General features: G+C 44.6%; 2 long non-coding RNA genes across 4 annotated transcripts; one reads left to right on the top strand and one right to left on the bottom strand.

Moving 5' to 3' along the window:
* Nucleotides 1-5645: 5645 nt before the first annotated feature.
* LOC148220077 (uncharacterized) lies at nt 5646-26403 on the bottom strand. 3 transcript variants are annotated; one of them, XR_015798838.1, is made up of 5 exons: nt 26265-26403; nt 10661-15649; nt 10333-10490; nt 7547-7642; nt 5646-7116 (listed from the first exon to the last, which is right to left on the bottom strand). It is a non-coding gene; the product is annotated as an uncharacterized LOC148220077 (long non-coding RNA). The 3 variants fall into 3 exon arrangements; XR_015798837.1 differs by having other exon boundaries at nt 5646-7642; nt 10333-10478; XR_015798836.1 differs by having other exon boundaries at nt 5646-7642.
* LOC148220078 (uncharacterized) lies at nt 9557-11852 on the top strand. Its single transcript, XR_015798842.1, has 3 exons — nt 9557-9693; nt 11234-11373; nt 11732-11852. It is a non-coding gene; the product is annotated as an uncharacterized LOC148220078 (long non-coding RNA).
* Nucleotides 26404-26435: the final 32 nt, after the last annotated feature.

Raw genomic sequence — 26435 nt, forward strand, 5'->3', positions numbered from 1 at the left:
AACAACACTAAAACCCACCACATAAATTAGTACATTAGCCAAAAAATCTCAAATTAACAAACGAAAACCACTATACAAAATTAGTATTTCTGCCTAGTTTCAAACTGAAACCACCACAAGCAGGAGTCTGCTACACTTTAGCACATACAGTTTGTTCTGATAGGCAGTGCAGCATCAGCCTAGATGGTTCTGTTTCCATAGTACAGGCTAGAGCTTGTCTCCAGGCATGGAGGAGGGAGGAAGAAGGGATCACAGGATAGAGACACACACAGAAAAAAAATAAATCTATATGTTTTGAGGTGCGTTTTTTACTTTCTCCCGTCTCCTCCAAAAATCAGACAGACATAGGAAAAAATCAATTGTTTGCAAAGGGCAATTCACACTGCAGATCGTTATCCAGAAAGGAATGCCAAAAAGTTAGCTTTTTTTTTGTAGTGAGCTGCACCTAGCTAGAGAGTTCCTACCTGAATCCTGATCCCTGCTGTCACAGTGCGAGCTGGCTTGTACAGGGCAGTTAATCTGACCACAGATAAGAGAAGCGGCCTGGCCTAATAGACAGGCCCCCAGAGAACAGAGATAGGACAGAATTGGAGACACACAAGGATGTGACCCAATGAGTTCCAGCCCAAGCTGCAGAGAGCTATTGGTCAGAGAGCTGAGCAGCCTGAACTTTGAACCAATCACAGGTGCTTACCCGGGAACATTAAAAAGGGTATTTAAAGTGAAGTCAGAGGGGAATAAAGGCTTTTTGTCACATGGATTACGGAGTGTAGTGTCTTCTGTCTCGGGCACTGCGCCAGTCAACGTCACACCCTACCACTGTTAAGTTTGGAGCAGCTGGATCTGGGCACTGGACCTGCTGCCTTAGCTGACCCTGGTCTAGTGTGGACCTCTCTACCTTGCCTGTGTCAGACTGAAGCTGCCCCATCCCTTGAGCATGTGGTCTCTGCAGGTGTCATCATCTCAGCAGGCCCTGCAGACCTGCTCTTGTGTATTGCGTCTGGCTGAGTTGGAGTTTGTTTTCCATTAGCATCCCTCACAGTGCTATGCTTTGCATTGATAACTAGAAAGGTATTGATAATGCACGAGTGTTTTGGGTACTGTTGAGCAGCGCTGGCACGGCATCAGTGCTGTCTCCACAACTTTACCCCCACCATCAAGGGGCTCAGGGTGGCAAGATCCTGGGAGGGGACACAACTAGGCCAGCTTATCCAAATTAACCAAAGGGATATTCCATACCATATGAGGTTAGCTTAGATATAAATGCTAAGAAAAGGAAGATGAAGGGGAAGACATGTTATTTTACAATATTTGCCTTTCTGAGAAACTGCTGGGAATTGTCTGAACATCACTTGCTGATGGGAAGTAGGGAATGAAACCTTTTTTTTTTTTTCTCTTTGCTTGTGCTCACACTGCCTTTTGATTTAGTAAACTGCCTTATCTGAACTTACAAGTTGTTTTCCATCTTATTTTCTCTCCTCTGTCCAGCTGAGAAGGGGGAATGATAGAGTGGCTTGGTGGGCACCTGGTGTCCAGCCAAGGTCAGCCCTCCACATCTTGTTGCTATAGTCTCATTCTCTCCCTGGCTTGTGTTTCACCTTTCCCCCCTGCCTGTGTAGGCCAGGGCTCATACTCCCTGGGACAGGTGCCACCAATGCTCTCTCATCAAGCTTGTTTCACTCCTTCAACTCCCAGCAGGACTGCAGGAAGAAGAGGATGCAGTTTTTCCCTGATGGTGGAGGATTTCTTCTCACTCGCAGACTTAGTGCATACATGGGTCCTCAATGATGTCCCCACATATGCTAAAATTCTGTCCTAGTGAGACCTAGAGGCCAGGCTCCTCACATTCACTTCTAGCCTTGACTTAAAAACTCTGCTCTGCTCAGAAGTCCATCTGAAATAAGTCTGAAGAGCAATTGTCTTAAGCTTGACTTTGCCAAGGGGCAGATCCTACACCTAAGGCAGTGAAGTATCTTTGAATTTGGTGGTCCTGATGATGGTCACATGCAATCTCTGAAGAGGAAGCAGCCTGCTAGGGGCATCCTGGCCTTGCTGAAAGCTCAGTGTAAAAGAGCAGCCTCTCACTGTTTATCTTGACTTTGATAACGCTTTCTGTTCTCTTGGGAAAGGTGCATACCAGAGGAATGACTACAGCCATAAACACCATTAGTGAATGTTTTTCTTTTACCATCCAGAACACTGGGCGGTGTCACGTTTGAGTGAATGGCTGATAAGGGCAGAAACATCTACTCTGACAAATGCTCAAATGCTTGGTGGAGTAGCTGTTTTGTCTTTCCTTCTGTGCTTCCCCAAAACTTTCCCAAAACTTTCCCTAAACTTTCCCATTGTAGAAACATAAATACTGAAGTATGTGTAATAAAGATGGATCCTGCTAGAAGACGCAATGATGTCTGTTTTTTTTCCAAGCTGCTTCAATCTCCACTCATGAGACCCTCTGTGTTAACAAGCAACAAATTCAAGTTTAGCAGGTCTGATCATAGTCCATTTATGAGCAATTTTCTCAGTGATATCGAGAAGGATCAGGATGTAGGGCTAAGCATTACTGCTAAGAAGTAAGGAAGGATGATGCCTTAGAATTTTAACTTTTATATTTTTCAAATCCTGTACTGCTTTAGAGTATAACTCTATAGCTTGTCAGCTACAGTTCTCCCATTTTATTCAGACAAAACAATCCCTCTAGGCCTGTAACTCAAGGACACTACTGTCTCAGGCCCCAAAAAGTATAAACAAGAGTTGAGAGGAGCAAACTGAGGGTTCTCCTGGGGTGATGTTATGATACTGTATCCCCTATCGTCTCCTGTTACATTGGTTGGGTAGCTGTGTGGGTGCCGGGTTCGAGACAAAGACACCAGCACTCTTGATTCATGTTGATGCCTTGAAGAGCTGGAACAGAGGCTACACACAGTGTTGAGGAGAATAAAATGGGTATTTATTGTGAGGCCTACGAAAGGCCTACAAAAGCCACACCCTAGCAATATAAGTGCCACAGTCGTGGCCCCTGCCTGGATGGCTCCAAGATGGAAGCAAAGGAGTGTTGCAACTCCCTAGATGTATCGGAAATGGTAGATTCCGTGACCCCTGCAATGTCCTGTGGTCTGGTCCCTCTCCCCTCCTGGCCATGATCCAATTTCTTCTCGTCCCCCTTTCAGACCCTAGAAAAGACCTGTGCCCCCTGACCTCACTCTCTTTCCCTCGCACTTTCACCCTCTCTTTGCCTCTTTCTCCCTCTTTCCCTTTTTCTCCCCTTTTGCTCCTGGGGAACCACAAGAAATAAACCCCTGCAACCTCCCCAGAGGGAAAGAGCCTCTTTTGTTATCTTTTATTTACGTTCACGTGGCCGATCCATGAGGCTTCACCCTAACATCTGAGCTAGTCCGGATGAAAGGTTAAAGACTCAAAGGGTCAAAGCCACAAAGGAGGGGTTGGTCACGAGTTCTCACACCTTTATAGGTTTCAGTCGATTTGCATGCAGGAGTCAACTATCCAATTAATAGTCTCAAATAGGGAAGTTTCATCCTCCTTGCTTGCTTGCGAGTCCGCCCTCCTCTTTTCACGTTGTTTATGCTTAGGGCTTGAAGTTTAAAGATACTGTCCTTGAGTCCCTAGCTGGAATCGGACTGTTTTGTCTTCATCACCCAAGCACAACGGAAAAGCACATCCAAGCAGAACAGAACAGAAAACTTAAAACTTAGAGGTATCAATTTCCCCCCTTTAGAGGCTCGACAAGGCTTTTACCTTGTTGAGTCTCTATTCTAAATATTACTGACAACAAGTATTTAATGACAAATAAGTACCTAATAATGAGAAATATCTAACATTAGATAAATATCTAATAGTGAATACATAATAAACATAAACTTAATAACAATAAACATCTCAATATCTAACAAGAATAGTATTCTACACAATCAACTATTATAGAAAAGAGCAGTAATTAGACACAGAAGAGGAATCACTTAAAATATTATTTCCATCAGTTTTTGTTGTTACAATTATTCGGGAGCAGAAGCTTTCTTAATTCTGGAGTAGTGAATCCAGGGTCCTCTGCCAGCAACTTTGACTGTGGTGAAGGTAGTCAGCAGGACTTTAAATGGTCCTTTCCACTTGGCTTGCAGAGGATCACTGTCCCACCACTTCACATAGACCCAGTCTCCAGGCTGGAATGGATGTGCAGGTGTGTCCAGTCCTATGGGTCTGGATAACACAATGTAACTCTGAAGTTTCTGCAAAGTGGAACTTAAAGCCATTAAGTAACACTGTAGATCACGTTTCCCCTTTATATGAATTTCACCTGGAACGTGCGGGATTTGATATGGTCTACCATACAATATTTCATAGGGACTAATGTTATCCCTTCATCTGGGTTGTATATGGATTCTCAACAAAGCTATAGGTAGGGCCTGAACCCATGTCATAGATGTTTCCTGGAAAATTTGACTAATTTGTCTTTTAAGAGTTCCATTCATGCGTTCAACTTTACCACTTTCTTGAAGTCTATAGGGTGTATGCAGATGCCAAATAATTCCCAAAACCCGACTAACTTCTTTAACCACTGTAGCTACAAAGTGTGGTCCCCTATCTGGTGACATTCCCAAGGGAACCCCGAACCTTGGAATTATATGATTAAGACTTACACTACCTCCTTGGCTGTGTTAGTGCAACAAGGGTAAGCTTCTGGCCATCCACTGAAGGTGTCAACTAATACCAGTACATACCGGTATCCCTCTTTGCATGGTAACTCCGCAAAATCTATTTGCCAGTAATCCCCAGGAAGATCCCCTGCCTTTGTTACTCCTAACACAACTCTTTTCCTTGTGTCAGGGTTGTTCTTAGAACAAATTTTGCATTTACTTGCTACTGATTGTATAATATCGGTCATTCCCTTTCCTATTACTACCTTTTTCAGATGTTTCAAAAGGTTTTTAACCCCGAAATGTGTGGTTTTGTGTTCTCTTTGTACTAACTCCCGTAGGATCAGGGGTGGGACTACCACCTGGTTTGTTGGTTGTCTCGGTTTGAAAGACAGGTATGGTCTAAGGCAAGGCAGGAGCCCCTTTTCTGCGATGCAGAGTGCAACCCCCTTCCCTTTTAATTATTTTAGGTCCAATTCAGACACCTTCAGGCAGGAGATATGGGGATGAGAATAACAGTTCTTTACTGGTATTTAACAAAGCAGAAAAAACAACAACAGCTATAAAAATTGGCAACAGAACAGTCTAGCTCCGCTCCAGTCCCTTCTGGCCGCAGGCCGTCTCCCTGTGCTGTTACCGGTGCTGTGGGGGCAGGGCAGGTCCCGCGCAGTTGAAGAGGGCTGGGTGATGGCGGCCGCGGCCCAGGGGAGAGAGAGGGGATGGGGAAAGTTACTCCCCCTCACGGTGTCGGTCGTGGTGCTCAGCAGAGTGTCCGGAGGTAGTAGGGTGAGCTGGGAGAGCAGCGGAGCGATGTCCAAAGGCAGGGAGCGTGGATCTCAGCGCTGGGATGACAGGGGAAGATGCCAGAGCAGAGCCCAGGTTGTCTTCCCACTCCAGGAGCCAAGCGAGAGAGCGAGGACCGCTCCAGACCCCCCTATCCCACCTTTCCTTTTCCGGTTCCCCCCCCCTCCCCCTCCAGCCACCCCCCTACGAGAGAACATTATCTGTCGTTTTAGGGTGTAGCCACAATTACTTAGCATAACAATGGGAGAAATTCCACAGAAAGAAAAACGAAGCATTCAACCCCCAACATTGGTATAACAGCCCATCCACTCTCTGTAATTTCAGCCTTGAGAAATTTTATTAGTTTGTGGTCCACTTGGTCATATTTCGGGGTGTACCATGACAAATCAATCTCTTTCTGTGGAACCACTGCAAGAATACCTTTTTCTGCAATCCTTCTTGCCGTTTTATCAGCAAAGCAGTTTCCCAATTCTGGAGTGGATTTTCCCTTTTGGTGACTTCTACAATGTAGAACAGCTACTTTTGCAGGTTTTTTAATGCTCTCTAAGAGGGCAAGGATTTGCTCAGCATGCTTGATCTGATTACCTTGAGCGTTCAAGAGTCCTCTCTCCTTCCAGATGGCTCCATGGGCATGGACAACACTAAATGCATACTTAGAGTCAGTCCATATATTTACCTTTTTTCCCCTCTCTCAGATCTGGTCGGCTGGAATAGACCTCTTCAATTATTTGCAAGCAGTCATGCTCTGGCTCATTGTAAATTGAGATGGAGGACAGAAACATGGCAGGGTTAACAACAGAAGTCGTTTTCAGGGTAACATCATCCTGTTTTAATAGCAGTGATTGGTATTTCAGCATCCAGTTGCTGGACAGTCAATGTCCCCCCTTTTGCTCAAGGACAGATGCTACTGCATGGGGTACATACACTACAATGTGTCTCCCAAGCGTGAGTTTTCAGGCCTCCTGGATCAAAATGACAGTGGCTGTCACTGCCTTTAGGCACTCCGGCCAACCTTGGGCAACACTGTCTAGCTGTTTGGAAAAATAGGCCACAGCCCTCTGCTGGTTCCCTAGACGCTGTGCTAGTACCCCCAGAGCCATACTCTGTCAATCATATGTAAAAAGTTCAAAAGGTTTTGTTAGATCTGGCAGTCCCAGTGCTGGAGCTGACATTAGAGAGTGTTGCAGCTGTTTAAAAGCTGCTCTAGCATGTTCAGTCCATGGGATAATTCCTTTCTCGGCTGCTTTTAATGCCCCATATAAGGGTTTTACCAGTAATCCATAATTTGCTATCCACAAACGACACCAACCTGCCATTCCCAGGAAAGCTTGCATCTCTCTTACAGTATGGGGTTCTGGGAGTCGACAGATAGCTTCTTTTCGTTCCTTGCTAAGCTGTCAGTGTCCACGGAAGATCTCAAGTCCCAAATAGACTACTGCTTCTTTAGCAATCTGTACTTTGTCTTTAGAGACTCTGTACCCACTCAATCCCAAGAAATTTAATAAACTTACAGTGAATCGTATGCAGTCAACTCTGGTCCTGGCTGCAATCAAGATGCCATCCATGTATTGAAGAATAACTCCCTCTGGCTCTTGTCTTTTCCAATTTTCCAATTCCTTTGCTAGTTGGTTTCCAAATATGATAGGGCTGTTCTTGAAACCTTGGGGTAAAAATCTCCAGGTAAGTTGACATTTCCTCCCTGTCTCGGGATTTTCCCACTCAAAAGCAAAAAGGTCTTGACTGTTTTTATGCACAGGAATGCAGAAAAAGGCATCCTTCAGATCTATAACAGTAAACCACCCTAACTCGTCTGTCAGTGTGGTCAAGAGAGTGTAGGGATTGGCTACTACTGGGTGTATATCCTCTGTAATTTTGCTGATTGCTCTTAAATCTTGTACTAATTGGTAACTCTTACCGTCTGCTTTTTTGACAGTTAAAATGGGGGTATTGAATTTAGACTCACACTGTACTAACAAACCATGTTGTAGAAATTTCTCAATTATAGGTGCCAATCCCTTATGATTCTCTAATTTTAAAGGGTATTGTTTTTGCCTTACCGGTGTAGCTCCTGGTTTGAGTGCAATACTCACTGGTTCTGCCCGTTTGGATCTTCCTGGGATATCACTGGTCCACACTATTGGATCTACCACATTTTCTACTTCAGCAGGAATTTCACTGCATTTTTCCTGTATAAAAAGTGCAGCAACTTGGACAAATTTAGATTCAGGAATCACAACCTGTACACCCTTTCCCTTTTTGAATTTGATCTCTGCTTCCAATTTTTCCAGTAGGTCCCTCCCCAGCAATGGTTTAGGGGAGTTAGGCATATAAAGGAATTGATGGGTTACCCAATGCTTCCCCAACTTCAATTTTAAAGGTTGGAAGAAAGGCCGTGTTTCACTTACCCCAGTCGCCCCAACAACATGTACAGTGTCGTGACTCAGTTCCCCTTCTAAGGTATTTAATACAGAATATGCTGCTCCTGTATCTACCAAAAACTCGATGTCATCTTTCCCCAGCTTAGTTATAACCAAGCGCTCTGCTGGGGGAAGAGCCCTCGGTCTCCATCACTCGGAGCCTGAGCCACTTGAGGTTTGTACTATTGGGAGCTGGGGAACTGAGGATTTTCCTTTTAACACTGGACAATCCTTTTTCCAATGTCCCCACTTTCTACAGTATGCACACTGGTCCTTCTCTGTAGGGGAAGTTTTTTTGGGTGACTTTTCCTGAGTTGCCTTCTTACTGGGTTGGGATTTAACAGATTTAACTCTTTCAGTTGAACGTCTATCTCGAAACATTTTCCAGGCAACCTCTAGCAGTCTCTCCATATCTCGGACCCCCTCTACCTTCTGCAGCTTCCTTCTTTTATCATTTGAAGCCTGACCCATAAACAACAAAACCAGATGTGCTTTACCATCAGCTGATTCAGGGTCTAGGTCAGTATATTTGATGGCAGTTTCTCTTAACCTGTTCAAAAATCAGTGGGTGATTCATCATAATGTTGTCTTACTTCATAAAGCTTTGATCAATTTATAGCTTTAGGTACACCATGTTTTAACCTATATACTACAAGACTTTGATATTGTTTTAGCCTCGCCATATGTTCTGGTATATTTGGATCCCACCCAGGATTCACAAGGGGAAATAGCTGAGTGACAGTGCCTTGAAGCAATCCACTGGCTATGTTCCCCTCCACTGAGGTTGTGATGGCTTTATTAACCACGTGTCTCTCAGTGGGATCGAGTAATGTATCTAACATGGAGTTCAGGTCTTCCCAGTCAGGGTTTTGTGAGTTAATAGCCTGTTCCACCAATTTTGCCACTTTATTTGGGTTCTCTTTATATTTTCCTATGGTAGTTTTCCACAGTTCTAACTCTATAAGGGAGTATGGTACTTTCACATATACTGGCCCCTGATTACCGACTGCCTGTCGTAAAGGGGCTTGCAAAACTGGTTCTCTGTCCCTCTCCCTTTTCGATCTAGTGCGGTGAGCAATTGGGCTACGCTCTCTGAGGACCTTTTTTGCTATCTTTCCCCTTCTCCGCCTGTTTAAGGCAGCAATAATCTCGTCCATTTCCTCATCCTCCTCTTCCTCCTCAGACTCATTTGAGTAAGAGCTGTCTGACTGTTGTAGCAAAGAGTCTATCTCGGCTAGTCCCAATACTAGAAAGCATCATACAAGACCGGTTGTGACTCCGCTGCCGGGCTGTGTGTCTGCAATCTTTGATGATTTCACCTTCCGAGGCAGCTCCTTGACCTTCGGTGTTGCAATGGTATCTCACAGGCCTGAAAACCGAGGAGGCGCCGCTCCCCCTATGGGAGGTTCCCTCTCCGCCTTCCCTGTAAAAGGCCCTGCCCCCCAGACTCTCCCCTCGGGAGGGTGCTGGAGGCTGCACACACTGGCTCTCTCCTCCCCCCTTCCTCACCCCTCGGGCTGCTGCCGGAGGTGGCGGCGGGGGCAGTGTCCATTGCTGCCCCGTCCCGCCTTCCTCCTCCTCCTTCACTGACCAGGGCCCCGCCTGACATGTGTCGGCCCCAGCCCCCCTTTGTGGCAGTGCCAGAGGAGGGGCCGTGCCCTGGCCTGAGCCCGCGCCCCGGCCTGAGGCTGCACCGCGGCCGAAGCCTGCGCCCTGGCTTGGGCCCCCGCCCAGCGCGGCTGGGACCGATCCTGTCCTCATGGCAGAAGCAACGAGATCTGTCTCCGCCTCCTCTGGGTTTTTATATATACTACTGAAAGGTGACTCTTTTTTTTTTTAAGACTAATATATGTTCTTTCTTTCTATCTTGGTCCTGCTTACATGCTAATACCATAAAAAGTCGAGCATACTCTAATTCTTCAAAGAATCTATCTCCGCATATTCGGGATATTAAACTTGATATTAATTTTCGATCTAAACTCCCAACTTTAGGCCACGTTTCTCCATTATCTAGTTCATATGTTGGCCAGATTTTCTCCGAGAGTCTAATAAGCTTAGGTTTTGAAAGTATAGACTCTTCCCCGATTAGATTCGCCCAGTTTTTCAATATTAACCCCAAGGGGCTATCCCTTGGAATACTACCATTATCATGTTCACCCGAAAATGCACAACCCATTCTGATGCCCAAAAATAAAGAGTAAGAGACACAAACACAGACTCGGGGTAGAACTCACAACCCTCAGAGTCACAGCGCAAATGCTATGCCACCTTCTGGCTTTAGAGGAGAGGTGCTGCAATTTAAACCTGCTCCTTAAGAAGAGGGATAAAGAGCAAAACAATTCTACTTGGAACTCTAAGGTTCCCCAAACAAATTTAGAATATACAAAATTGTAATCCACAAACCCTCCTAGCACCTAACCCAGATGCTAAACAGAATACCCTTTTATTTGGTGACTCACGTGCCTCTGTCCCCAGGGTTCTTGGCTCTGACACCTCTGGACCTCTGCTGGGCCTTTTCGGGGCTGCTAGCAGAACTTCAGTCCAGGGGGTTTTCCAGATGCCTTCACTGTCCCACCTGGGTCGCCAGCTCTGATGCCTTGAGGAGCTGGAACAGACGCTACACACAGTGTTGAGGAGAATAAAACGGGTATTTATTGTGAGGCCTATGAAAGGCCTATAAAAGCCACACCCTAGCAACACAGTCGTGGCCTCTGCCTGGATGGCTCCAAGATGGAAGCAAAGGAGGGGTTGGTCACTGACGTTTCTTCCACCCACTGCCCACCTCACCTGGGCTACTGGCTAGTTCCGGGAAGCCTGCGTCATTGAGTGGCCCCTCCCTGGCACCACTCTGGGAGCCGCAGAAGAGGTGTAGCAACAGCTACGCCTGGGCGAGTCGTCAGGGAGGGACAAAGAGGCGCAGGAGAGACCTTTTACGGTTCTGCGGGAAGGGATTTATTGAAGGAAGAGGTAACAGGTCAGGAGGTTGGGAGAGGGAACCGCAAAAGGCAGTTTGAGGGGTTCTACACAGGCTTAAGTACGGGGGAGGAGCAAGGGGAAGGCACAAAACTTTGGCCAATAACGGTTAACGGGGGGAGGTACAGAAGGCGGGGAAAGGGGTACATTGAGCCAATAAGGTAAACCGAGGGTGGGGATACATACAATATAACCAATCATGGATACAAAAGGGAATGCTTGACACAGAAACTTCTAGAACAAAGGGAGGGGCTACAAAGGATTGACATCCCGTGGGGCAGGGTTTAGGGTGAGGGACAGGGAAGGTTCCAGATAAAGGGGAGGGGTTTAGGATGACTGACTAGGACAAAGGCGGGAAAGGGAAAACCCATTATGTACTTAACTTAGGGGAAAGAAACTGGGACGAACCATCAACACAGAAGGAAAATTAACATTAAACAACGCAACACAACACAAAAGAGGCCACACAAACCTTCGAACAACTCAAGAAGGCTCTTATGTCGGCCCCAACTCTGGGACTGCCAAATGTAAGTAAACCATTCTTCCTATTTTCCCATGAAAAACAAGGGATTGCCCTGGAAATACTAGCCCAAGATCTGAGCCCATCTCGAAGGGCAGTTGCTTACTTTTCTAAGCAGCTAGACATGACAGCCAAGGGCTGTCCGGGATGCCTCCGAGCCATAGCAGCAATTGTGCTAAACATCCTGGAAGCATGCAAATTCACCTTGGGCCAAAAAATGACTGTGCTAGTGTCTCACAGAGTGTCTGCAGTGCTGGAAGTGAAAGGTGGCCACTGGCTTTCCCCACAAAAATTCCTAAAATACCAAGTCATTATAGCAGAACAAGATGATGTAAGAATAGTGGTAACTAACATTGTCAACCCAGCTTCTTTCCTCAGTGGAAACCAAGGGGAGCCAGTACACCATGACTACCTGGAAACTATCGAAGCCACCTATTCCAGCCGCTCAGACCTGAAGGACACTCCCCTTGATGATGCAAAAACCTGGTTCACTAATGAAAGCAGCTACGTCATCAGTGGAAAACGACATGCCGAGTATGCAGGTACCACCTGCAAAGAGGTAATAAAGTCTAAACCTTTACCAATAAGCACCTCTGCACAAAAAGCAGAAATAATTGCTCTAACTCGTGCCTTAGAAATAGCAAAAGAAAAAAATAAATATTTATACAAATTCAAAATATGCATTTGGGGTTGTACATGCACATGGAGCCATTTAGAAGGAAAAAAGACTGTTGAAATCGCAAGAGAAAAACATCAAACATGCACAGGAAATAATGCAACTACTAGAAGCGGTTCAGCTACCTGAAAAAGTAGCAATCATGCATATTAAGGCACACCAGAAGATGAGCTCAAAATTAGAAGAAGGAAATGAGCTGGCGGACAGAGAGGCAAAAGAAGCTACAAAAGGTGAGGTAGCAGCTGAGGGAGCCTTAATTCTGACTGGACAAATTTCCCTTAAAGGTAAACCAGTATATAATAAAGAGGATAGAGAACTAATTAAAAGTCAAAGAGGAAAATATAACCAAGAGGGATGGGCTGTTACTAAAAAAAGAAAAAGGAGGCTAGTCATCTCCTCTAATTTATTGTGGTCACTATTAAAGGAAAAACACCAAAAAACACACTGAGGAATAGAGGCCTTGTATAACTACTTAATTGAAATAATTGTTGCTCAAAAATTATATGCCACTGTCACTCAAGTGACCCGGCAGTGTGATCTTTGCCTCCAGACTAAACCCAAAAACATCCCCAAACCAAAACTTAGCAAAATTGGAAAAGGCCACGGGCCTGGGCAACAAGGGCAAATTGATTTTTCAAAACTTCTAAGAAAAGGAGGGGTATCAATATTTACTAGTGCCAACAAATACCTTTTCAGAATGGCCAGAGGCTTTCTTCACCAAAACTGCAAAAGCTCAAGAAGTAAAAAAGGTACTGTTACAGAAGATAATACCACACTTCAAAATTGCAACTATCATATCCTCAGATAGAGGGTCACATTTTATCTCAAAAATAGTGCAACAAACAAGCCAACTGTCAGGAAAATTAATCCACAAACACCAGAGGTTTATGTCCAAAAAGGAGACAGAGGAGTCCTTTTTGCTTTATTCGAATAAAGGGAGAGGCCATGGGACATTCCCCTGGGATCTCTCAAATTTTCGGAGGACGCAGCCTCCTTTTTATCCTATTTTCCCGGCCGCATTTCCCTCTCTCTTTCCCCATTGGCTTAGGTACTTGAGAGGCACAGACTTCCCAGAACGCCTGATACCTGAAATTCCCCTCTAATGTATAACCCTCCCTTTTAATTTTTAATTCTTATAGAATTCATAGTTTTCCCCCCGTTGCTTCTTTCATCTTTCGATATCCAATTTCATTTATCAGCAGCCCTACAGTTTGTTTGTAAAGGCAAATATCTCTTTCCATTCATCAATCAGTGGAATCCATCCCATTGTTTCTTTTATCTCTCAGTGCTAGCCTTATCTATAGGCTGATCCACAACTCATTTGTAAAGACAAATTTAACATTCCTCTCAATCCCTCCTCTTTTATTTGTTTAATAATTGTCTTTACAAACTTTAGCTATCATTGACTTAATTTCTTGTTCCTGAGTTCTTTTTGGTTTTGTAATTATTTGGAGCGACATCAATTTCTGTCCTTTTGTAACCATCTCTGGATCAGTAGGCGTGGCTATTACCTGCATCCCTTTGATCACATGTTGAATAAGTTGTACTAAGCAAGGGATCATGCATGGTAAAAATATTAGAGTTGCTACAGCACATAAGAGGAAAAAAAGTAGTTGTTTAACCCATAGTCCACCAGGTAGCCAAGAAAACATGTCCCATTCCCATCCTTTCCATGTTTGGACTGGCACATGAGCTAATTTTCTTATTTCTTTTGCTATTTGCTTCACGACCTTTCCATTGTCATCTGTTTGCAAACAGCAGTTTGAGTCGTTAAATTTGCCACACACTCCCCCTTCTTCTGCTAATAAATAGTCTAATACCATCCGGTGTTGAAATATTGCAGTTCTCATCTGAGTAGCCTGGTCAGCAAGAAGGTCAAGAGCTGTAGCTGTCTGGTTACTTACTATTTCAAAGACAGCTTGTAACCTAATTATCCGGTTTAGATTATAAATGGGTTCTCTGGCACCTGATATTAATTCATTAGGATTCCAAGTGGCTGGTCCGTAGTGTTGTATGATTCGTTCAGGTGGCCATTCATCATCACCCCATCTTTGGGTGCTCCCTCCAGCCAGGGATACATCAATTGACCGCTTTTCTCTAATTAGATCATCATATACCTTGATTCCTAAGTGATTTCCCTGAACCTGTGGTAGCAGAAAGAACAGTGGTCTGATATACCCCACATAACATATTCCTGACCAGTTTGGGGGTAACCTGCGATATGCATGTTGGCCACAAATCCAGTAATGCCCCTTTAAAGCCCAGGTCCCATTGGCAAAGGGACCTTCCCAATTTTCATGGTCAATTGGAGAGTCAAAATACAGCTTACTCCCTGGGCCCAGTGGTCCCCCAACAATGGTCGCCCCACCATAAGAATCACAGTAGTTGCATTTCCAAGCTCCCACATGAGGTTTCCACCTGCAATTACATCCCAGATCTGTTTTGTTAGATTTGGACCAGAACCTATTAAAAAGGGTTCGAGTTCCATTTCGATGTTGCCATTTCCACTGGTAGTCACGGATAACATGTGTGCTACTTGTGGAATTATCTCGGGGACAGCTTAAAAATAAGGGGTCAAAAAACTTATCCTTCCCCACTGCTTTACAGCCTTTTAAATCTTTCTGGTAATTATGATAGGAGCACTTTACCCAGCTACCATTTGTGAGCTTAACATGCGTTTGATTCCATCTGCCTTGATATCTGGAACAATCATAAGGAAGGCAGTTGGGGGTCCAACAATCTAAACCCAAAGATAAAGTCCAGTCACAAACGCTTTTTCCCATGTTTATGCTTCCTGTCCTATTTAGACAGTAAGTGCCTCTTTCAGAAGAATGAAGCCGCCATGGACTTCCTTCTTCCTCCCAAAATCCTGTTCCATTACGGACCTCACTCAGGGTGCTAATCCACCATTTAGGTTCAACTGGGCTGGCCACCCATGGCCAGTTTTCAGATCCCCCTGGCCCTCCACAGACCCAACAATTGCTAAGGTTAAAGGTTTTTGCTACTTCTTCTCCTAAGGTCAAAAAATTATTTTCCCATTCTTGGCCCCAACCTAACTGATAATATAAAGGTAACATTATTAAGAGAAACATTCTGATTGTGTAATCTAATTTCCTAACTTAATTTTTACTTTCACTTTGTCTTTCACACCACCTGTGGCGAGCGAAGGCACAGAAACGGCTTAACATAAAGAAAACAATGACAGCAAGGGTTGGCCCCCAATGCCTGGAGATCTGAGAGGAGGGATGCCCACACAGACTATTTCAGCAGGCACTCTGTGGGTGGGCACACGAGGCTTCCCCCGATGTCGACGCACTGGTTACTGCTCCAGTCCACTCCTGCGGAGTGTCAGTCGCGGCTTCCCGTCCTTCTCCTCCAGCTGAGATGTCCAAATCTCTGGGGCTGCAGAGACCTTGACCCGAGTGTGATGGGTCCACCCGTGTTCAGCTGTCTTGACGGCTGTTTCTGTGGTCAGCAACACCTGGAAAGGTCCACGCCACTTCGCCACCAGTGGTGCTTCTTTCCACTCCTTAACTAGGACCCAGTCTCCCGGTTGGATGTTGTGAACAGCAAAGTCCAAAGGCAGGGTCTGTGCCAGCTGAGCTTCCTGTCGAAGAGATTTCACAAGAGACAGTATCCGAGCCACATATTGTTTTAAATACACATCACTTATCTCTATCCCCCCACTAGGCTGAGAATTACAAGGGTAAGGAATTCCAAACATCAATTCAAAGGGAGATAACTGAATATCTCCCCTGGGTCTGGCTCTTATCCTTGCTAAAGCCAGGGGCAGGAGCCGTACCCATGGCATTTTAGTTTCTATCACCAGCTTTAGGAGATGTTTCTTTATTTCTCCATTCATTCTCTCAACCTGGCCTGAACTTTGTGGATGCCAGGGGGTATGGAGGTTCCACTGTATCCCTAAAGCAGTCATAACTCCTTGAAGAATTTTTCCTGTAAAATGAGTTCCCCTATCTGAATCTATTGCTTCCACCATCCCATATCTTGGAATTATTTGTTCCAAAAATATTTTAACAACTGATCCTGTAGTTGCTGACACAGTTGGAAATGCTTCTGGCCACCCGGTTAATTGACATACTATTACCAGAAGATATTTAAATCTTGCCACTCGAGGCATTTCAGTAAAATCCACCTGGCATCTCTGGAAGGGACGTACTGCCCAACGCCTCCCTCCCCTGGCCAGTTTCTTTGTAACTTTGTTGTTGGTTTTAGCACAAGTCAAACAGCCTTCAGTGGCTCGCTTTGCCAGGCTAAAGAGACCAACAGCAGCGTACATTTTGAGGAAGGCTTCTGCCAGTCCTCGGGAGCCCCAATGACTCCCTTCATGAAGCTGTTTTAACAATTGTAAGGCTAGAGCTTTTGGTATCCACTGCTTACCATCCTTTGTAAACCAATTATTTTCTCTTTTCTCTGCCCCACTCTTTTTAATTATCTCAAGTTCCTCTGGTGGAAAAGAGAGTTTCTCTGGCAGCGGTGCAGTTACTGGGAGCATAGGCAGGATCTTAGAGACTTCTGGCAACAATGCAGCTTTGCGAGCTTCTTCATCAGCCAGTCGGTTTCCTATTGCCTCCTCCGACCATCCTGCCTGATGCCCCTTAATGTGGATTATCGCCACCGTTTTTGGTAAATTCACTGCCTCCAATAGGCGAGAGATTAAGTTCTCGTGAGCTAATGTCTTTCCTCTGCAGCTTAATAAACCTCTTTCTTCCCATAGTTTTCCAAATGCATGTATTACCCCATATGCATATTTAGAATCAGTAAATATATTTACTGTCTTGTCCTGGTATAATTCACAGGCTCTCACAAGCGCGTACAGCTCTGCTGTCTGAGCTGACCAAGTGGCTGGTAACCTCCCCCCTTCCCTTAATTGCTTCCCATTCACGATAGAGTATCCTGTAAATCGTTTCCCTTCTACCACCTTGGAGGACCCATCAATGAACACATTCTCTCCCTCAGGCCAGGGAATATCCCGTAGATCTTCCCTAGCCCGTGTCTGGAGGTCTATAACCTGGATACAATCATGGATTTCTTCCTGGCCCCCCTTTTCTCCAGGGCCATTTAAATAAGAGGCTGGATTAAAAATTTCCCCACCTTTAAATTCTAAATCCTCCTGTTCCATTAAACAAGATTCATACTGTAATAATCGAGCACTCGTCATCCACTTAGAGGCTCTCTCAGTTAACAAAGCTTTAATCTGATGTGGGACTTTAACAATGAGATACCCTCCCCTTGTCAGCTTTCGGGCCTCAGCCACCATCAGAGCTGTGGCTGCACAGTTCTGCAGACAATGGGGCCAGCCTCTGGCCACCGGGTCTAACAACTTAGAAAAATAGGCAACAGGCCTTCGTGTTCCCCCATGCTCTTGTACCAAAATTCCTTTAGCATGACCCTGTTTGACATCCACATATAGCTGAAATTCTTTTTCTGCGTCTGGAAGAGCCAAGACTGGGGCCTTAACCAATTTGTCTTTTAATTTCTTAAAGCTTTTCTCTCCTTCTGGTGTCCATACCACAACATTAGGACTGTTTTGAGTTAAAAAGTTATATAAAGGTCTGGCCACCACAGAAAAATCCTCGATCCATGCTCTACAGTACCCCACCAACCCTAAAAACTGCCGTAACTCCTTTTTAGTCTGGGGTAATGGTACCTGTAAAATCCCTTGTATCCTTTCTGGATCAATACACCGTAACCCTTCGGACAGAATGTGTCCCAAATATTTGACCTTCTTTTCTACTAACTGTGCTTTCTTTTTGGATACTCTAAGTCCCTTTTTTGGAAGAAAATTAAGCAGCTTTACAGTAGCCTCTTCAACCACCTTTTCCTGTTCCCCTGATAAGAGCAAATCATCTACATACTGCAACAACTTGACTCCTAAGGGTGGAGTAAACTCTCTTAATATTTTCTGCAAAGCTTGCCCAAACAGAACTGGTGACTCTGTATATCCTTGAGGGAGTACTGTCCATGTCAATTGTTGTTTTATCATTTTCCCTCCTTCCTCCTGTTCCCACTCAAAAGCAAAATACTGTTTACTATCTTCTGTGATTGGACACCCCCAGAAAGCATCCTTCAAATCCAGTACAGAATAATACTGATGTGAAGAAGGGATTTGATTTAGGATTGTGTATGGATCTGGAACTGTGGGATGCCTTGGTTTGACAATCTCATTTATTATTCTTAAATCCTGCACCATTCTGTAGGTTCCATCTGGTTTCTTAACCGGCAGGATAGGAGTGTTATAGGGAGACATACACGGCTCTAAAAGACCTGCTTTTAGCAGGGACTCAATAACAGGCTGTAACCCCTTCTTTCCCTCCCTTGAAAGAGGGTATTGCTTTTTAGACACCACTTGTCCTGGTTGCTTCAAAGTAATTTGGAGAGGCTCTATGTCCAGTTTCCCATATTTCCCTGGAGCTGCCCATACTTCCGGATTTATTTTAGCATAAGCCTTTTCAGACATTTTACACAAAGATATCACAGTTTCGGACTCCGTGTCACTTCTTACAATGCTAATTTGCATTCCCATTCTAGCCATCAAATCTCTTCCCAGTAAATTACAATCACAATTAGGAACAAACAAGAATTCATGCAGTTCAAATCTGTCCCCCACATCTATTAACAGCGGTTGAATAAAATGCACTCGCTCATCCTTCCCGCTTACTCCTTGAATAACCAAGGATCTTTTTGACAATTTCCCCCCCCTTAGGTATAAAATTTAAGGTGGACCGAGAGGCCCCCGTGTCTACCAAAAAACACACCTCCTCTCGATCCGGACCCACCTTAAAAGTTATCAAGGGCTCCTGAGTGGTGGGTCCTTGGTATAATAGGAGCCCCTGACACCCCTAACAATCCATTTCCATTATCCTCTGGACTTCCTCCTCCTGAGGGTCCAGTTGTTTCTGCGGACACTCGTTTTTCCAATGCCCTTCTGACCTGCAGATAGCACACTGGTTCTTCCCCAGCCGCTGTTTGGGTCGGCTGTCCCCTGCCGAGGAGGGAATCCCTCTGCCACTTCCTTGTGGCCGACCCCGTCCCCTCTGTCGCTGGGGACCCGTTGGACCCTGCGGTTTACTCCTCTGGGGCTGCAAAAACTCTGCCATCATCTTTGCTTTAGCTTTTGCCTTTTCCTCATCCCTTCTTACATATATCTGTTGTGTTTTTCTAACCAATTCCTCTAGAGGCTTATTCTGCCACTCCTCATCTTTCTGTACTCCTTTCCGTATATCAGGCCAGGCTTTAGTAACAAATTGTACTTTAAGCAATGTGTTAAAGGCTGGCCCTTCAGGATCCATCCCCCCGTGCTTCCTCAAGGCATCCCTAATCCTCTCCAACCAATGAGAGGGGCTTTCCTGTTTCTCCTGCTCTAACGACATAGCCTTAGCTATGTTGTTAGTTCTGGGAGCCGCTGACTTGATTGCCCTGATCAAATAAGCACGGTAATCGCGAAGGCGAGCCAGACTGGCCTGGTTATTTGGGTCCCACTGGGGGTCTGCCTGGGGGATGGCATCATCCACCGTAGGTGCATTGGGTCCAGCCCCCCCTGCTGCTTGTGGGTGTTCATCCTCCCACAGCTGCCGAGCTTTCTGCAAAATCATTCGTTTCTCTGATGACCCAAACAAAATTCCCAAAAGAAAATCCCAATCCTTCCATGTATAATCCGCATTTCCCAAATATTCCTCTATCTTTTCCCCCACCCCTATGGGATCATCCAAATATGGGGGTAATTCTTTTTTCAACCCTCTTATATCCTGGGTAGTGAGTGGTACAATTACAAACCCAAATCCTCCCCCTTGACCCCCCAAAGGAACTTGACGGAGTGGCATCTGGTGTACCCCTGTCTCTTGGGGGACTTCTGATGCCCTAAACTGAGTTCCTCTTCTAGTTCTGGGGGGTGATACAACATGCTGCTCCCCTCCCCCTACACCATTATCCTTTTCAGGTGGGGCTGTAGGAATAACATTTTCCTGATCCCCCTGCTCTGAAAGTTGAGGATACAGACGACCTGCAGCTGGCAACACTGGAGGACAAGACGGGGGAAGGTGCTGAAAAACATCCCAATCCTCACCACTTTCCTCTTCCTCCTCTTTTTCCTCTTCTCCTTTTTTTCTTAACACATAAATTACTCTTGTTTCTTGTCTGACCCATATTAATCCACATTCCCTTTCAATCCATCCTTTCCAATTCTCCTCTAGATACCTCCACAAAATTCTACACAAATGAATTTTATCTGTTCCATAAGGTGGCCATATAAGTCCCCTTGCCAGCTTATACTCTGGCCACACAAAATAACAATATTTTACCATCATTTCCATAGTTACTTCTGGGTGAATATACAATCTGTCCCAAGACCTCAGCATTCTCCCCAAGGGACTCTCCGGGGGTATTATGGGATCGTCATCCCATTTGCCGGGGCCCCTTCGCGGCTTTACCTTTCCAACCCTCTCTGGGTGCCCCGTTTTACCTGTGCTACCCTCCATGGGTGCCCTCCCAGGTTTACCTGTGCTACCCTCCATTGGTGCCCTCCCAGGTTTGCTCCCCGAAGATCCCATTTTACTCACCGGTGAGATTTTCAGTGGTCCTTCCCTGCGGACTCTTCACGGACCCCCCTGGTCCGCCACTCGTCTGTCTCCTGGACAGTCTCGGGAACCCAATCAATCGCCCGGTGCCAGCCGGCACCAAGGGGAGCTGATCACCGAAACTGGGTGAGGCGCGCCTTCAGCTCCGCTCGCCGCCCGCCGCCCCGGACGGTGGAAAGATCCCGGACGAGCCCCCAAATTGTCAGGAAAATTAATCCACAAACACCAGAGGTTTATGTCCAAAAAGGAGACAGAGGAGTCCTTTTTGCTTTATTCGAATAAAGGGAGAGGCCATGGGACATTCCCCTGGGATCTCTCAAATTTTCGGAGGACGCAGCCTCCTTTTTATCCTATTTTCCCGGCCGCATTTCCCTCTCTCTTTCCCCATTGGCTTAGGTACTTGAGAGGCACAGACTTCCCAGAACGCCTGATACCTGAAATTCCCCTCTAATGTATAACCCTCCCTTTTAATTTTTAATTCTTATAGAATTCATAGTTTTCCCCCCGTTGCTTCTTTCATCTTTCGATATCCAATTTCATTTATCAGCAGCCCTACAGTTTGTTTGTAAAGGCAAATATCTCTTTCCATTCATCAATCAGTGGAATCCATCCCATTGTTTCTTTTATCTCTCAGTGCTAGCCTTATCTATAGGCTGATCCACAACTCATTTGTAAAGACAAATTTAACATTCCTCTCACAACATTTGGGCATAAATTAAAAACACCACACCCCATATCACCCTCAGTCAAGTGGCCAAGTGGAGAAAATGAATTATTTAATCAAACAACAAATTGTAAGGCTAGGGCAGGAAGCTAACTTGCCCTGGCCCCAAGCTCTCCTCTCCCTCTGGCACTGCTGCAGATTCGGACTAAACCTAGAACCAAAGAAAAGTTAAGCCATTTTAAGATGCTGTATGGGAGACCATATGGAGACCAAAAAGGAATGTCTACCCAGGCAGGGGAAGAAATGCTAACTGCATATATGGTGGCTTTAAGTAAACAACTTAGAAAAATAGAAAATCATGTAGCTAGAACTCAAAGTGGAGGGCTTGATGGACCAGTGCATAGCATACAGCCTAAAATTATGTATATGTTAAGTCTCTTGCAAAAAAACCTTAAAACCACAGTGGGAAAAAACATACCAAGTACTTCTCACCACCTTTACTGCAATTAAGATCAAAGAACAAAGTGCTTAGACACACCACACTCGAGTGAAAAAAGCTCCCAAAGCTCCCTAAAAAGTACCACCAGGTGATGATAAACTAAAATTCACCCGAGCAAAATAAGTACATTTCAATCAAGAACTTTTAAGAATTTAATTAAGACAACTGTTCTGTTTGTATAATTGTAATATTGGTTTTAATTAGTATAAGCTTTATAGAATTAGAAAATGTTGAAATGCATAGCAATTTTAACATCATTGTCAAAAGTTCATGGAAAGGCATTGAGAGACACCTATTGTAACAATTGGCTAGGTACAGAATCCTTATAGCAAGTAATAAAATTTACTTTAAATTTTCCAGAAAAGAGGGGAAATGAGACAGGGAATTGAAAAGTAAGGAATAGTTAATCAAAAACCAAGGCAATGAGGAATGCCTGACATTTACTATGCTTGCAAAAATCGGGAGGAGAGGCAGACTGCTTTGTGATAAATGGAGCCAGGACTTGCAAACAGGGTGAGGGGTGCAAGGCTACCAGTGATAAGTGATAAATCCAAAACCCTAAACCAGCAAGAACTAATCTCAAGGTCTGGAATGTGCCCAAATGACTAAGACGCATGCTCCAAAGACAAAGTTGAAAAGTTCAAGTGCGATGAAGAGTTTGGAAGCCTTCATCAGAGACCCCTGACGAACCCTGAATTGGGGAAGCGCAAGTGCAAGAGGACTTTTTGGTTCATTTGAATACAAAACGAGGGTAGGCGGGACTAGGCGGGGCTAAGACATGAATATGTATTAGGGGTATTGTGTAATCCTAGGCTTTTAGGGAATAAATAGAACAGTAGTTTGAAGTTTCGGTGTGCATGCTTTAGGAAGAATTATCACCGTGCACCTCAGCTCTGAATAAATGCATACCTACTTTATAACTCTCATTTCTTATGAGTTATAGAGCCTTTCCCGCGTATCATTCCTAACCTATACTATTTCTTCACTAGCTGTAATATAGGCACCTTTTTATTATGCACTGTTATTTTTATCTACTAGTAGTTCTTTTTGTTTTATCCTGTGAAGTAAGTAGTCTGTTTAAAGTCTTCTGTCTGCTAATCTTGTGTCTATTCAACAAATAATTCATTTTGTAATAGACTTAATCAGCCATTCTTAAGAACTTGGGAGCAAGAATCATTTAGGGTGCAGGCCGCCTCAAACAGAGCTACTGTCAGAAATCTGAGTCAAAGCCAGGACTTGTCTAAGCTCTCTCACTCCATTTATAACAGTTGCCTCAGCTGCCTTGTTTATGTCCTATCTCAGGATCTTGCCTACCCCTAGCCTACTGTTGGGGGTGTCTCTTACAGGGTGGAATGTTGGAGAGACAGTGTTAACACTGCCAGTGCTGCTCAGCAGTAGCCAAAACACTGGTATGTTACCAACACCCTTCTAGCAACCAATGCAAAGCACAGCACTGTGAAGTCTGCTATGGGAAAATGAACTCCAACTCAGCCAGACCTAGACTCATATCAGGCTGGCAGTCAGTCATCAGTGGGATCCCCCAGGGCTCAGTTTTAGGGCCAGTGCTCTTCAATGTTTTTATAAACTATCCAGTTGCAGGAATCGAATGTATATTAAGCAAACTTGAGATGATACTAAACTAGGAGGAGCTGTGGACTCCCTTGAGGGTAGAGAGACCTTACAGAGAGATCTAGATAGACTAGAGAGATGGGCAATCACCAGTCATATTAAATTTAACAAGACCAAGTGCCAGATTCTCCACTTGGGATGGGGTAATCCTGGTTATACATACAAATTCGGGGATGAGATGCTGGAGAGCAGCCCTGTGGAAAGAGATCTGGAGGTTTGGCTTTATGGCAAGTCAATGAGTCAACAGTGTGCCCTGGCAGAAAAAAGGGCCAACTGTGTCCTGGGATGTTTAAAGAAGGCTGAAGGCTGACCAGTCTACAACTTCCTCAAGAGGGGCAGTAAAGGGACAGGGTGCTGATCACCTTTCTCTGGTGACCAGTAATAACACACGAGGAAGTGTGATGAAGTTGCATCCGGGAACGTTCAGATTGGACATTAGGAAAAGGCTCTTCAAGTAAAGAATGGTTCCTATTATACTACTTTGCTACAGATTAGCATGGTATGGTACCAAAACACAAGAGTAATGCTCTTGGTTTTTTACAGTCCTTGTTTGTATCACATCATGTCAATAATTTCCTCCTGTGAAGGATAGTTTTCCATCATCTAAAATCATCCTAGAAGTCATCCAAAGAAAATCTTTAATTAACATTCTCCTTTTCTTGATCAAATATGTGTAGATCATGACCCTTTTCTTGGATTGCTGCTTGGGGATGGACTGTTAGGGACCAGTGTTTGAGATCACTTTAAAAAATCATTGGCAAGGGTATGAACAAAAAGCAGATTTAATATTAAGTGACAGCATGACAAAGTTGGTTGGCAAGATTTACTACTTACAGGAGAGATAAGGCACACCAAGGAAAAACAAGCAACAACAAACCCAAATAAAATCCAGGCAATCAAAACAGAAATGACCTGAGAACTATGTAGGGGTGTGTGGGTGTGGATGTGGGTGTGTGATAAAAGGATATTGAGAACAAGGATAAAAAGGAACATGGCCTAAAAGCTTAGCAGCTCTCAAACTTAACAGTACTTATACCTTAAGCCTAAAAATTCAACAAAGAAACAACACTTCTACCTAACTTAACTTATGACTTAAGCTTAAATTATAGCTTAACTTTAACAATTTAACAAACGAATAACACTTAACAGCACTTAACCTATGACTTTGAAGCAACTTAACAAAATAACAACACTTAGCAGCATTTAACTTAGCTTATAACTATAACTTAACCTTACTTACAGGTCTAACTTACTGAGATATCTAAGATACTTAAACATCTAAGAAAGCATTATTTCTCCCAGATTTGTTATAGCATATCCACGTTTATGTACCCAGAGTCAGTGCAAGCAAGGTACCTGTGAAAAACTCCCCTCAGAGGTCAGTGAAATACTCACTTTGGATGCCTTTGCATCTCCCTACGGGTGGTCAGGGATCGAGGAATGAGGGTATCAACCTAGGACTCATCGTGGTTCAGCAATCCTCCAAGTATAGCAAACCTGAGAGTTTGCTGGCTCTGAGAGGCCCCACTCAGAGGCAGATTGCTGGTTGCAGCCGACTGTGGTCCAGGAGAGCTCAAAGGGCCTCATTTTGGACTGCTGTTTATAGGGTGGCAAGAGAGTGGGCTTTAGTGATAACAATGTTTTATCCTGGCCACAATTTGGGTTGGCACTTTCTTTGAAAGTGTGAGAATAGGAATGTTATGCTATTCAGGCAAGAAAAATAATTTCCAAGGCTGTTCATAAGGAAAACAATGCTCTTTAGACAGCAGCAGTTCCTATGAGCAGACTGTTTATGATAAGCTCAAGAGGAGTTGAGCCCAGGTGCTATTTGTCAAGGCCAAGGCCTAATGAGCATTACTCAGATTGCAGTGTGTCCTGGAAATGTGGGGGAAATGCACCACCACATGGGCTGGTCATCAGTCAGCAGGTGGTGAGTAATTATATTGTGCATCACTTGTGGGATGGGAAAGAGAACTGGAAAAAGGTAAAACCCGTGGGTTGAGATAACAACAGTTTAATAACTGAATTAAAGTAAAATATAGTAATACTACTACTAATAATATCAACAAAAAAGGAGAAAACGAAAAGAGGCAGAAGAATTCTGCATCACTGGTTTTTCTTGAGTTTTATTCACAAGCAGCAATTGACCCCTCCTGGCCAACTCCTCCCAGTTTATATATTGAGCATGATGCTCTCTAGTATGGAATATTCCATTGGCCAGTTCAGGTCAGCTGTCCTGGCCTCGCTCTGTCCCAGCTATTTGTGCTCACTGACAGAGCACGGGTGTTGTGGTTTGACACTGGCCAAATGCCAGGCACCCAGGAAAGCTGCTTACTTACCCTCCTCTGCCACAGCTGGGGAGAGGAGAGGAAAAAGTAAGGAAGGGTTCATGAGTTGAAATAAGGACTGGAAGAAAACACTCCAAGGGCAAAACAGGCTCAACTTAAAAGTACAAAATGAATTTTATTACTAACAAAGTCAGAGGAGGATAATGAGAAGTAAAATAAGCCCTTAAAAAACCACCTTTTCTTTCCCCAACCCTCCTTCCTTCCCACCTACAGCACAGGGACACAGGGCATGGTGGTTTTGGACAGTTTGTCACCTGTTGTAATTCAATGTTTTTTCTCCAAACCCCCCTTTATGGTTTGTCTTATGGTGTGGTCCCTTCCCCTTTCCCCTATGACCTCTCCTGGTTGGCCAGAAGCCAACCCCTCCTCCGTGGCCAAGGTTTGAATACTCGAGCGTTTCTTGTATTCACTCTCTTGCTCTCCAGGAATCCCTCCAGAATAAATCTTGAAACATATCCCGAGAAGAAGAGCCGCTTTTGATTTTTTACCTCGTTCATGCAGGGATCCAGGAGCCTTCTCCTGAAACCGAGTTAGCCCGGGAGTAGGAGGGGGTCCCCGGATTTACTGCAGTTGGCGTCCAGCGTTTGGCTTTCACGAAAGTTAGAGAGCCTACAACTGGCTGGAAGTCCCATTGCGGGGATTCAGTAAGCCTTTTGGAC

The sequence above is a fragment of the Sturnus vulgaris genome, chromosome W (assembly GCF_052056855.1).
Source record: "Sturnus vulgaris isolate bStuVul1 chromosome W, bStuVul1.hap1, whole genome shotgun sequence".
Classification (NCBI taxonomy): domain Eukaryota; kingdom Metazoa; phylum Chordata; class Aves; order Passeriformes; family Sturnidae; genus Sturnus; species Sturnus vulgaris.